The sequence below is a fragment of the Tachypleus tridentatus genome, chromosome 13 (genome assembly GCF_004210375.1).
Source record: "Tachypleus tridentatus isolate NWPU-2018 chromosome 13, ASM421037v1, whole genome shotgun sequence".
In the NCBI taxonomy this organism is placed as follows: Eukaryota; Metazoa; Arthropoda; class Merostomata; order Xiphosura; family Limulidae; genus Tachypleus; species Tachypleus tridentatus.
The window spans coordinates 267,313,432-267,326,374 of NC_134837.1; the positions used below are offsets into that span (position 1 = coordinate 267,313,432).

Genomic DNA, 12,943 nt, shown 5'->3' on the forward strand with positions numbered 1-12,943 from the left:
ACATTCTTTGCACTACTTAAAATAACTGAAATGGATAGTAGGAAGGATACCATACAAAGTACGAAGGATACCATACAAAGTACAAAGGATACCATACAAAGTACGAAGGATAACATACAAGAAAGCGTACAGTTGCTAAAAAACTGGAAATACTAATCAAATTAGAGCTATAGAAAACCAGATTATGGTTCAGAAACCATTTTGAAAATTGTGTAGACGGTATGTATTATTTAATAGTCTAAAGAACGAACAATACTGTATGAATTATGTCTCTGAAACTGTTCATATTTAAACAAAACAGAGCTGCTGTTAATTGTTTTACAGTCTAAAGAACGAACAATACTGTATGAATTATGTCTCTGAAACTGTTCATATTTAAACAGAACAGAGCTGCTGTTAATTGCAGTCGTAATTTTTCATGAATATCGATGACCCTGAGAGTTCCAGAGCACGTGAGTACCTTAATAAACATTCACTTGGTAACCGTAATAACCAGTCACGAGATAAAGTCAATAATTAAACACGTGATAATCTTGACAGCCAGTCATATAACACCGTTAATAATCAGCCACAGGATAACCTTAATAACAAACACAAGAAGAGTAATTTCTAAAGAAATGGGATGAAACAATAAGAATGTTCCTTTATCAGAGGACCCTAATAGGCTAAATCAAATCTTACTGCTTTGCTTGTGTGAAAATATCTACGATAAACAAAAGTGTATAAAAATCAATAGAAACACATGATAATGTTGTATCTCAGTCTGTGGTTTATGATCTATTGTTATTTTTTTGCAGCTGCGATCCCACCTTTTCAGCTTCCCATTAAATTGATATTTAGGTCTAGACGGCCAAGTGTTCTATAACAACAGAAAATATGTACAGGTTAACAATCAATACCGCAAATAAACGGTTTCTATACTTTATCTATGGGAATAGGACTAAGAAACTACGTACAAGAGGTACCTGAAACCATTTTAAATAATATAGACTACATTAACAAAACTTCGTATGAGACGTACCTGAAACCATTTTAAATTATATAGACTACATTAACAAAACTTCGTATGAGACGTACCTGAAACCATTTTAAATTCTATAGACTACAGTAACAACACTTCATATACTTGTTGATAGATAATTACAATTAATTATCTCAACACTATCGTTAGAAATTAACATCTACAGGTTTAGGTTTTGTTTCTCAAAATCACATTATGAGACCTTTTTTTAAAATATATATGCTTCATATGTTATACTTTTAACAATTCTCTAGCTTCTCTAATGACACATAGATTAAAATGTAAATTTTCATAGATATCGTTTTAGGAAGTTAAAAAGAAACATAGAGTGTGAAGTGCTTTGTACTTATAAATCTAGACTTTGTAAAATTAGAATCCTATACCAGTCAGCATATGTCACGTGTACTTCAAATGCATACTATTAAACAATGGTATTCGACTGTTTAGATGTATGTTTCCTAGTGGAACACACACAAAAACTAATAACATCTTTCTTTTCTAGAGTCTCCTAAATAAATGTGGATAAAAGGAGACACTCTCCTAGGACCAAAACGACTTGTTAGCTATGGTTGGTTCTCAACAACTAATCGTGTATCATCGATAAACCAGTAAAACCAACGGTACTAATTACAAGTTTGAATTATAATAAGTTATCTCTCTATCTCTATCTACTTGTTTATTAACAATCTATCTATTTATCTCTTTATTTCTATTTTTAACTGCCTATCCATATCTCTATGTTACTATAGTTCTATCTCTACCTCTCTTTCTGTCTATCTGCTTATATAAATTCTCTCTTTCTCTCTATCTATGTATAGATATTAGTTTGTCTTACACTATTTCCATCTATCTATCAAACTTTAGTCTATCTTGGTATGTGTATGTCTAATTTTCTGGTTTTTCTTTTTATCCTTTTGTTCAGTTAAATATACCAAGGTTATATTAGTCACGTTAAATCAAATAACTTTGCTTACTTCCATTAAATCAATTTTTACTGTACACTTAAGTTAAATAGATTTTACTGTAGACTTAAGTTAAATACATATTACTGTAGACTTAAGTTAAATACATATTACTGTAGACTTAGTGTTGAGTAGATTTTACTGTAGACTTAAGTTAAATACATTTTCCTGTAGACTTAAGTTAAATAGATTTTACTGTTTTTATTGTTGAGTTACATTAAACCAAATAACTTTCATTTTCAATTAGTTCACTAAGATACTGTTCCCTCTTTCAATGAAAATGTATCTCAGAACGGCTGGTATGGGTATTAACACTTTTATTGAGATACATGTATCTCAGAACGGCTGGTATCGGTATTAACACTTTTATTGAGATACATTTTTATTGAAAACGGGTTTCTCGACATCAAAAATGTTCCCACTTTTGTTAAATGGGTAACAAATTAAAAACGTATGAATAACCATAATCATAAACATAACTTGAAAACTTCTAGAAACTACCCATAGTCAGAGTGTTAAACTAGTTGTCACAAAACGTCACGTTTCCGCCCATAGTCACAGTGTTAAACTAGTTGCCACAAAACGTCACGTTTCCGCCCATACTCACAGTGTTAAAATAGTTGCCACAAAACGTCACGTTTCCGCCCATAGTCACAGTGTTAAACTAGTTGCCACAAAACGTCACGTTTCCGCCCATAGTCACAGTGTTAAACTAGTTGCTACACGTCACGTTTCCGCCCATAGTCACAGTGTTAAACTAGTTGCTACACGTCACGTTTCCGCCCATAGTCACAGTGTTAAACTAGTTGCCACAAAACGTCACGTTTCCGCCCATACTCACAGTGTTAAACTAGTTGCCACAAAACGTCACGTTTCCGCCCATAGTCACAGTGTTAAACAAATTGTCACAAAACGTCACGTTTCCGCCCATAGTCACAGTGTTAAACTAGTTGCCACAAAACGTCACGTTTCCGCCCATAGTCACAGTGTTAAACTAGTTGCCACATAACGTCACGTTTCCGCCCATACTCACAGTGTTAAACTATTTGCCACAAAACGTCACGTTTCCGCCCATAGTCACAGTGTTAAACTAGTTGCCACAAACGTCACGTTTCCGCCCATACTCACAGTGTTAAACTAGTTGCCACAAAACGTCACGTTTCCGCCCATACTCACAGTATTAAATTAGTTGCCACAAAACGTCACGTTTCCGCCCATAGTCACAGTGTTAAACTAGTTGCCACAAAACGTCACGTTTCCGCCCATAGTCACAGTGTTAAATTAGTTGCTACACGTCACGTTTCCGCTCATAGTCACAGTGTTAAACTTGTTGCCACAAAACGTCACGTTTCCGCCCATACTCACAGTGTTAAACTAGTTGCCACAAAACGTCACGTTTCCGCCCATAGTCACAGTGTTAAACTAGTTGCCACAAAACGTCACGTTTCCGCCCATAGTCACAGTGTTAAACTAGTTGCTACACGTCACGTTTCCGCCCATAGTCACGGTGTTAAACTAGTTGCCACAAAACGTCACTTTTTCGTTATCCTATAAGTTTCTAATTAGTCTTGAAATCACTGTTCCTTCCAAACTCAGGTTATTTTTCAACAGAACATAAAGAAATAATTTTCCTGGAACACTTGTCCTGAAGAACGTGAGAAAGGCTGAGTTGTGAAGGTTTAACATACGTGCTGGTAGAGTCATTAATAAAACAGTGAGTATGGCTACTATATATTAACTTATAATGAAGTAACTCTGAATTGTGTTTGGTCCAAAAGAAACCATCTATAATACCAGAATAATTCATTTTATTAGAAAAATAATTGAGATGTTTTAAACGGTGTATTATATTTTGATATTAAAATATAGTGGTTTAAAGTTTATTAAACTATACACTTATGAAAGAGTAATGAATCACCATCTTTGTAGTAAATAGTGCTAAGCCTGAATAACGTTTAAGCCATTAACGTCAACCACAAACTATAAATTATTGTTAATCTGTTTCAACCATTCTTTACGTTTTCATCTTCAAGCTCAAAATTTATTACAACGTTTTAAGAAAAAGTCGATTTTAAAATCTCTTATATTCACAATTCTAGGACGACATGTAATACAAGCATTAAAAATAAAAAAAAAATACTGATTAATGATAATGATGAGAAATACTTCGATAAACGTAACGTTATTGATGAGGACTCCTAACGGGATTTAATTAAACTACTAAAAACAACTGACAGAAACGAATTGAAACAAACACACAAATGAACATGTGAGAAAATTAGAATGTTTTATCATCCCATTTAGTTTTACTAATATGTAGGATCAGAATGTTTTTGAATATGAATTTGGTGCTGTTATTTTCGAATTAAATATGTAAGATAAATTATTCAATATTTATATTGTTGCAAACTATATTTTCAGTGTTTCAAGTTAAATGTTACCTACAAGACACATGATAGTAAAGTACACTTAGAACACCCAGAATGTTCTAGACGACGTCCCGAAAATTTAGATATTTAAACAAATACGTAGACGTAAGACTTCAAACATAAATAATAGTAGTATAGGTAATAGTTACCGAATCAGAATAAGTAAAGTGTATATTTATAGTTAAGTATTTGGTGAGGATTAGATGTAATGTTTATTGCGTTATTCGAATGAATAGCTATGATCATCTATCTTGTTGTGTTCAAAATATCCCAGAGTTTACATAAGTTATGCAGACTCCTCGGAACTGTTATTACAAACACATTAAATATTTAATATGCTAGAAATTATAATATACAAATAAGTTTATTTTTCATTTTTATTTTGAATTTCGTGTAAAGCTACACGACGACTATCTACATAAGTCACAGCACCATTAGCAAAAAATTTCCATTTTAATGTCATTTGTAAACGTGGTCTTACAAGTAAAAACGACTTGGACACCACTTCGGATTATTTTAACGAATAAATTGGAAACAAACAAAAATAACAATATAAAACTGATAATGAAAGTATTGTTTGAAAATTACGTGTTTATTACAAGGAAAGTAGTCCTTTTTTACTGTAAAGAATGTGGTTCTGTTCTTTAAAACATAGTCCTATTGTTTAGTCCTATTGTTTAAATATATTGTAAAAGTAGTCTTGTTTTTTAATATTCTGCAAAGAAAATGGTTCTGTTGTTTAAATATATTGTAAAAAAAGTAGTCATGTGGTTTTAATATATTCTAAATAAAGTAATCGTATTGTTTTTTATATTTTAGTCCTGTTGTTTTATATAAAGAAAATGGTTCTGTACTTTAAATATATTGTAAAAGTAGTCCTGTTATTTTAATATATTGTAAAAATTAGCCCTGTTGTTTTAATATACTGTAAAAAAGTGGTTTTGTTGCTTAAATATATTTTAAAAGTAGTCATGTTGTTTTTATATATTGTAAAAAGTAGTCCTGTTTTCTTTGAATATAGTGAAAAGGAGTCCTGTTGTTTTTATTTATTCTAAAGAAAATGTTTCTGTTGTTTAAATATATTGTAAAAGTAGTCTTGTTCTTTTTAAATATTATAAAAACAAGGCCTTTTGTTTAAATGTATTGCTAAAAGTAGTCCTTTATTTTAAATATTATAAAAACAAGGCCTTTTGTTTAAATGTATTGCTAAAAGTAGTCCTTTATTTTAAATATTGTAAAAAGTAGTCCTGTTTATAAACATACTCTAAGGAATGTATTTATGCTTTTAAATATATTGTAAATAACGTAGTTCTGTTGTTTTAATTATATTAAAAAGTAGTACTCTTGTTTAAATATACTGTAAAAGTAGTCACGTTGTTTTAATATTTTGTAAAAAGTACTCCAGTTGTTTCTATATAATGTAAAATAGTGGTTTTCTTGGTTAAATATATTATAAAATTAGTCCTGGTTTTAATATATTATAAAAACGTAGTCCCATTGTTTAAATATATTATAGAAATATGTCCTGTTGTTTCAATATACTGCAAAAGCAAGTGGTTCTCTTGATCAAATATATTGCAAAAAGTAGTCCTGTTGTTTTTATATCTTTTAAAAAGTAGTCCTATTGTTTTAATATAGTCTGAGAAAGTGGTTCTCTTTTTCAAATATATCATAAAAAGTAGTATTGTTATTTTGTATATTGTGAAATGTAGTCATGTTTTTAATATATTGTAAAAAGAAGTCCTATTGTTTAAATATATTAAAAAACCTAGTCATGGTGTTTCAATATATTGTAAAGAAATTTGTCCTATTGTTTAAATATATGACAAAATGTAGTCCTGAAGTTATTTGTCTTATCGTTTAAATATATTACAAAAAGTAGTCCTGTTGTTTTTATATATTGTAAAGAAATTGGTTCTGTTTAAATACGTTGAAAAAGTAGTCCTATTGTTTTTATATATTGTAAAAAGTAAGCATATTGTTTAAATATATTGTAGAAAAAAGTCCTGTTGTTTAAATATTTTGCAAAAAAGTAGTCCTACTGTTTTTAATATATTGTAAAAAGTAGTCCTGCTGTTTTACATAACTAACAGTGGTAAGAAAAACTTTGTATTATTTAACACTTGTCAGGTTAAGTTCGTATAATAACTTAACATTGATGAGGATAAGTTGATATTATTTGACAGTGGTCAGGATACGTTGGTATTATTTAGCACTGGTCAGTTGGTATTATTTAAAAGTGGCCAGCATTTGTTGGTATCATTAACACAGTTCAGAATAAGTTGGTATAACTTTACTTTGGTTATGGTAAGCTGGTATTATTTATTGGTAATGAGGATTAGTTGGTATGATATAACAGTGGTCAGGGGAAGATGGTATATTTAACACTATTCTGAATAAGCTGGTATAATTTAACAGTGCTCAGAATAAGTTGGTATAATTTAAGTGTGGTCAGGCACAGTTGGTATTATTTACCATTGGTCAGAATAAATTTGTATTATATGAAGTTGGTCAGGATAAGTTCCTATAATTTAACAGTGGTCAGGATAACTTGGTATAATTTAACAGTTTTCTAGATAAGTCGATATTATTTAACAATGGTCAGGATAAGTTTGTATTATTTAACAGTGGTTGGGATAAGTTGGTATAATTTAATAGTAATCTGGATAAATTGGTATTATTTAACAGTAGTCAGGAAAAGTTCCTATAATTTAACAGTGGTCAGGATAAATTGGTATTATTTAACAGTAGTCAGGATAAGATCCTATAATTTAACACTGGTCAGGATAAGTTTGCATTATGTAACAGTGGTTGGGATAAGTTGGTATTAATTGACAGTGGTCAGGATAAATTGGTATTATTTAACAGTAGTCAGGACAAGTTCGTATCATTTAACAGTGGTCAGGATAAGTTGGTATTATTTAACAGTGGTCAGGATAAGTTGGTATTATTTAACAGTGGTCAGGATAAATTGATATTATTCAACAGTGGTCAGGATAAATTGATATTATTCAACAGTAGTCAGGATAAGTTGGTATTATTTAACAGTAGTCAAGATAAGTTGGTATTATTTAACAGTGGTCAGGATAAGTTGGTATTATTTAACAGTGGTCAGGATAAATTGATATTATTTAACAGTAGTCAGGATAAGTTGGTATTATTTAACAGTAGTCAGGATAAGTTGGTATTTTTAACAGTGGTCAGGATAGGTTGTTATAATTTAAGTGTGGTCAGGATAAGGTGGTATTATTTAACTGTGGTCAGGATAATGTTAGTATAATTTAAGTGTGTTCACGATATGTTGGTATTATTATACACTGGTCTGGATAAATTAGTATTATTTAATACTTCTCTGGATAAGTTAAAATAATTTATCAGTGGTGAATATAAGTTGTTATTATTTAACAATGGTGTAATATGTTGGTATTATTAACACTGGTGAGGATAATTTGGAATAATTAAACAAAGGTAAGAATAAGTAGATATTATTTAATTGTGGTCAGGATAAGAATGTAATATGCAATATTTTAAAAGTGGTCAGGATAAATTGGTATTTTTAACACTCGTCTGGATAAGTTGGTATTTTTAACAGTAGTCATGATAAGTTGGTATTATTTAACAGTGGTCAGGATAAGTTGGTATTATTTAACAGTGGTCAGGATAAATTGATATTATTTAACAGTAGTCAGGATAAGTTGGTATTATTTAACAGTGGTCAGGATAAGTTGGTATTATTTAACAGTGATCAGGATAAGTTGGTATTATTTAACAGTGATCAGGATAAGTTGGTATTTTTAACACTCGTCTGGATAAGTTGGTATCATTTAATAATGGTCAGGACAAAGACTGCCAGAACCTGATACAGAACAGAAGTCGGCTACAGAGTCCATTGTCAGAATCATCACAGCTGTTCTGAGTGTCATGGCTTTTACCATATTATTGTCTTATTCGTATCTGAGAACTGTTGGTATAAGACTAAACAATTATATTGTCAAGCAGAAAACAACGTTTAGACCTTCCAAAGTCATCTTTAGGTTAACAAAGAAAGAGTTTGCTATTGACCTTAGGGACAAGAGCATAAGGTACGGGAATATAGGGGGCGTTGTAGTTGGATGTTAGACTATTAACTAGTATAGGTATAAAGGTGTTCCTTTATATTTGTTTAATTTTAGTTGCTATATAAGTAGGGCTTTTTTGATTTTCCGTTTGTTTATATTAGTTTCCCTACTTAGTATCTGGGAGTTTTCTATGGTTATGTTGTGTTTACTTGATTTGTTCATAAACGTTTAAAAGTTGTTTTCTTGTGTTTTTTTGAGCCAAGTTTCTATTTTTCTGCTTGTTTCTCCAATATAGAAGTCGTGGCAGTTGTTGCATTGTATTTTATAAATTACGTTGGTGTGGTGTTTGTCAGTGTAGTTCTTACATTGTATGAACATTTGTTTTGTACCTGGTTTGTGAATAAATTTGTTCCTTATTGAATGTTTTGTTTTGTTATAAGTTTTTCCAACTGTTGGTTATTTTTCGCTGATTGTGGGAACACATGGTATGCAGCAATGTGAGGTTTTGTAGTTTGTTGTATCTTGAGATTTATTGTTGTTTGTTAGTTGTCGGACTAGGTGTGTGTATAATTTTTCAATGGTGAACATAGTTTTGTGGCTGTGTTTATTTGAATTCTTAATATGTTGAGTTCTTGTTTTGTTTCATGTGCTGAGTCTCAGGGAATGTATAATCCAATATGAGTGATTTTTCTGTGGATTTTCGTTTTGAATTGTGTATCAGTTCTAGTGATTTTGAGGTTAAGAAATGCTATTTGGTTAGTTAGTTTGTTTCTTTTCCTGTTCTCAGGTGAACTTAATGTTGGGTTGTATTGAGTTAATGTGATTGAAGAAACTAGTAAGCGTGTGTTCTGTAGATGTGAATCCAGCAATTGCATCATCAACATACCTGCACCAGTATAGTGGTGGGTGTAAGGCTGAATTGATCGCTTGTGATTCAGTCTGTGTCATAAAAATGTTGGTTAGAACTGGTGACATGGGATTCTCCATTTATTTGTAGCTAGTTTTAGTTATTGAGCGTAAAGTTAGTTTTCGTGGTAATGAACTCTATAATGGTTGCTAATTGATAGTTGGGGTCTTGGATATAAAGTTCTAAAGCTATCTTGCAGACTTCAGTGTATGAGACTTCTATAAAGAGGAAGATTACATCAAAACCATTAAAGTTTTATGTACGTGTGTTTGTGGCAGAGGTACAATATGAAACTGATGCTTTCAAACAAATAAAATGTTGAATGTTGTGCTGAGTTGTTTGTTTTTTAGCTAACCCACATTGAGCTAATTGCTGAGCTCACCGAAGGGAATCGAGCCCATGAGTTTAGCGTTGTAAATCCGTAGACTTATTGCTGTACTAGCAGAGGACGTAATGTTTTGTGGCTTATTTGATTATGAATGAATGTATTTAAAGTTGAAAGAGTTTTTTGGAAAGTTGATGTTACATATTTAGAAAATACCCTCGTTATATATTTACTGACTTTCATATTGGAGAAATAACAAGAAAAATGGAAACCAGATTCAAAGAACATAAAAAGTCACCTTCACACGTTTTCGAACACTGCAAGTCAAATAAACACAACATAACCATAGAAAACACTCAAATACTAAATAAAGAAACAAACATAAACAAACGCAAAATTAAAGATGCCCTACTTATACAGTAACTAAAACCATAATTGAACGAATATAAAGGAACACTTTTATACATATACCAATTAATAACTTAATATCTATCTGCAGCGCCCCCTACATTCCCGTATCCGTTATACTCTCGTTACCAAGATTATTGTCTTATTCCTTCACCACTCGATTGTTACCATTGTGAGTTGGTATGAACCGATCTGTAGCCATCTAGTGTATGATCAATGAATCATACGAAATGAGATTTCCTGAAATTGACGCTATTTTTACGATAGCAATACGTGTAGTTTATTTCACACATTATAACTGGTAGAACTGAAGTCCTTCACTGTTTACCTCTGGTTTAACGGATTCTTCAAGCTTCTTTCACCAACCTCTCCTTTATACCTCAAAAAAAGATAATGAAACCAGAAGTAAATTCAGAAGAAAATCTTTGGCTGTCACTTATAAAATCATATGTATAAATATATATTTAAATAAATATAGTTTTAAGACACTATATGTGATTCTATTTAATAACTAACATTAACATAAAATAGTGTCAGCCCTTAATAAAACCAAACAATCCACTCAAATAATCACAATGTTTTATGGAATGTGTTCCTTAGAAGAAACTTCTGAAAGATAAACAATAATTTTTATATGATGTTTTAAACGTAGTTTTAAAAATAGTTTGCGGTTTGTGAAAAACTCTCTTCTGTCAACATTTTTGATAATTTTAATAACCAGAACTAAGTCTCCTAATTGATGACAACATTAAGTCACCTTGTACAAAATGGTGCATGTTTGTAACCTTCTAAAGTATTTGACTTCATTTACGAAGGTTTTAAAGACAAAAAGTTTCCTTGAGAACAAAGAAACGTGTTTGCTGTTTATATCAAAATGATTAAAAATTATTCACACGATCATTCTAAAACATCTGTAAATACAATGTCCAGTTCCTTCTTCTATGGTTTAGTATAAGATTGAAGTTACCAATAACTTTTATCGAGATAAAGGGATATAGAAAGACCCGAATGAATCTTCCGATATCGTTATGTGGATAGAATACACGAGAAAACTGAGAAACACTTTCCAACTGCAACTAAACGGCTTATTCCTACACCTCAACAGGGCCATCTGTCGGAAATAATGATTAAGTATTTGGTAGAGGAACTAAAATACATTTTTCAATTTTTAAATCCATCAAGATAATATTACATAGTTTAATGTCAGACGTATACTGAAACACTCAAACTGTAAAGTTAACTAATGATGGTTCATTTCAGTAAACATGTCACTGTAAAGTTAACTAGTGATGGTTCATTTCAGTAGACATGTCACTGTAAAGTTAACTAATGATGGTTCATTTCAGTAGACATGTCACTGTAAAGTTAACTAATGATGGTTCATTTCAGTAGACAGGTGAGTGTAAAGTTAACTAATGAAGGTCCACAACAGGAAACCTGTCTGTTAAGTTGATTAACGAAGGTATAGTAACATAGTACATAGTATGTATAGTATCATAGCACATAGTATGTATACTATCATAGTACATAGTATGTATAGTATCATAGTACATAGTATGTATAGTATCATAGTACATAGTATGTATACTATCATAGTACATAGTATGTATAGTATCATAGTACATACATAGTATGTATATAGTATGTATAGTATTGTACATAGTATGTATACTATCATAGTACATAGTATGTATAGTATCATAGTACATAGTATGTATAGTAACATAGTACATAGTATGTATAGTATCATAGTACATAGTATGTATAGTATCATAGTACATAGTGTGTATAGTATCATAGTACATAGTATGTATACTATCATAGTACATAGTGTGTATAGTATCATAGTACATAGTGTGTATAGTATCATAGTACATAGTATGTATACTATCATAGTACATAGTATGTATAGTATCATAGTACATAGTGTGTATACTATCATAGTACATAGTATGTATAGTAACATAGTAAATAATAAAAAACAATTGTTCTCACGATCACAAAGAGGAAAAAAACATAAGATTATTTTGAAAACTACGCATATTTAATTATTTATGTAATCAGTAAACAAAACATAAAATAAGTCTCAGAAAATTATTTTAATTTCGTTCTTTAAAACAATAAGTGACCTCTGGAAATTATCAACATTGAGAAATAATAAGATAATGGTAGAAGTATTACATGAGATTTAATTTAAAAAACATATAGAGACTACAATGTACTTTAAAGTATCAATATATTGTTGTATCAATATATTGTAGACTCTCGATTCTTGATTGTTTCTATAATGACGTTCAGGCATTTCTATGGTACTAAGTTTTCTAATTAGTCTAATCTTCTGTGTAAAGACGAAAGACTAAATGGTGTTTTGACAGGACATGTACATTTTGTATTAAGTACTAAATGGTGTTTTGACAGGACATGTACATTTTGTATTAAGTACTAAATGGTGTGTTCACAGAACATGTAATTTTGTATTAAGTAGTGAATGGTATGCTGACAGAACATGTACATCTTCTATTAAGTACTATATGCTGTATTGACAGAACACATAATTTCATATTATGTATTAAATAGCGTATTGAGAGAAAATTTACATTTTGTTTTGAATACTAAATGGTGTATTCACAGAATATGTAGATTTTGTATTAAGTACTAAATTGTGTATTGAAGAACACGTTTTTTTGTATTAAGTACTAAATGGTGTATTCAATAACACGTTAATTTTGTATTACCTCCTAAATGGTGTGTTGACAGAACATGTACATCTTGTATTAAGTACTAAATGGTATATTGGCAGAACATGTACATCTTGTATTAAGTACTAAATGGT

At 30.6% G+C, this 12,943-nt stretch overlaps 1 long non-coding RNA gene across 3 annotated transcripts in view; it reads left to right on the forward strand.

Moving 5' to 3' along the window:
* Window positions 1-217: 217 nt before the first annotated feature.
* LOC143237614 (uncharacterized) overlaps window positions 218-12,943 on the forward strand; it is a 29,718-nt gene continuing 16,992 nt past the window's right edge. Inside the window, exons 1-3 of one of the 3 annotated variants that reach the window (XR_013020166.1) lie at window positions 218-452; window positions 1,524-1,641; window positions 3,580-3,697. This is a non-coding gene — a long non-coding RNA (uncharacterized LOC143237614). The remainder of the gene's footprint in view (window positions 453-1,523; window positions 1,642-3,579; window positions 3,698-12,943) is intronic. The other 2 variants (XR_013020165.1, XR_013020164.1) reach the window with 2 other exon arrangements.